Genomic DNA, 1914 nt, shown 5'->3' with positions numbered 1-1914 from the left:
CAGCTTTCCTCGCACTCTCTCTCTCTTGTAGTCGCCGGGATCCTCCTTCATTCAGTCATGTGCGGGCGGCTTTCATTGCGCGCTCTCTCTCTCTCTCTCTTTGGAAGTGAACGCAGTGCGTTGCTCTTCCTCTCACTTTTTGGCTCTTGTCATCACACTCATTATGGCGTCCCTCGAGATAGCATGGGCAACATTAAGCTTTCCCTGCTATATATTCAGACCAAGTTATATTGAATAAAAGCCTCTCAATCCAACGAGCTTGCAGGGCGTGAGATCCTTCTTGTTGAACAAATCTCTGAGAGGTTTGTGGTTTGTTTTCATTTTAATCTCACGTCCCAACAAAAATATATTGGTCTCCCTCCAGAGCCTCTATCGAAGGGTCTGTGGTTCTTCGCGGTCTTTCTAAATGCACGTGATGCAAAACAAATCTGCCTCTCTCTGTTCTCATCATCATTTGTGGAAAAATCCATCTACTGCTACGTTACTAGCATCGGTTGTCGCTAAAAAGGACCGATCAAACTTGGGTAAGCCGGGAGGATAAGCTAACAATTCGCCATTTGCGAGTGCTCTTTCATCCTCTGGAAAGACCCCTCCCCCAGTTTCCCACCCGTGAAGCGCTCTTTTCTCAGTAAGTCCAATGGTCTAGCTATTTCGCCAAAGTTTCCTAGGAACTTACAACAATAACTTGCAATTCCGAGAAAACTGAACACTTCTTTAGCATTCTCTGGACGGGGGGAGTCTTCGATGGCCTGTAATTTACTAGAACAGGACCTGAAGCCTTCAGATGCCTCAAAATGTCCAAGGAGCTTTGCCCCTTTTTTTTTCTAAAAATCTGCGTTTTTTTAAATATTGATTTTCATTTTTTTCTGTTAAAGGGTTCCCAACACTTTTATATTACCCGTGTGTCCCTCTAATGTAGTGCCGCTGATAATGATTTCGTGTAGATATACAGAAACACTATGCCCTATCAAGAAGGCTAACATTAACATTAACACTGCCCCGAGGCATTCCTCACTCCAGTAAGAATTAATTAACGTTTGCTCTGATGATAGATTTTTTTACTTCTTCCTTCTGTGGTGCTACCCAGATTTTAGATCAAAAGTAGTGTAAAACTCAACATTCTCATTTGTAACGGCATTCGCCCGCCTGTAATCTACATGTAATCTAGAGAGCCATCCTTCTTTTTACCCTTCACGATTGGAGAGGCGCAGGGGGACGCGCTTTGCTAGATTATCCCTTCATCCCTTAATTTGTCAATTACCTTCTCCACTTACCTCTGATGATGTACTGGTACCTAGAGCGGCTTTGATCGTATGGGAGGTTCTTTTTCTGTCGTGATCGCACCTTCTACATTCCCCTACATGAAGAAAGGGTAAATTCTCAGGTCGAGTGAGTAAGGTGGAATGTTTCTTCGTCTTGTGTCTTCGACGCTGCCTCCCAGCCGCTGCTACGTGAGTACTCTCAGCTGATGCATGCTCATCAAGGTCACACACCAACTCCTCGCCTTGCGCCACCCTCTGATCTGATGTGCTAACAAACGGTACACGCGCTTCTCCATGCGTTGCTTTATTTACCTCGGGCAATATATAACATATCACATATTCTTTTTGGAGACTACCCATTTACAGCAAGCTCTAGAATGGCTGTCTTTTAATGGCTACAACTTTGCAGTGTTTTTACTTAAATGAACATAACAAAACGAATGAATTAAAGCGAGAATAGGGGACTTTATATACTATGAAAAGTAAGTAAAGAACATTCATAGGATGAACATTTTTGTGTATATATATATATATATATATATATATATAATCAACAATGAAATATACAAAACAGTGAAATATTGAAAAAGAAAGAAGGAAAATTCTGGCAGAACTGCTGAGTCACGTTCAACTTGGGTGGAGTGCAACAGTC

Source organism: Macrobrachium rosenbergii, chromosome 49 (genome assembly GCF_040412425.1).
Source record: "Macrobrachium rosenbergii isolate ZJJX-2024 chromosome 49, ASM4041242v1, whole genome shotgun sequence".
NCBI lineage: Eukaryota > Metazoa > Arthropoda > Malacostraca > Decapoda > Palaemonidae > Macrobrachium > Macrobrachium rosenbergii.
The sequence above is the reverse complement of the archived record's forward strand: the minus strand, read 5'-3'. Positions refer to the sequence as shown.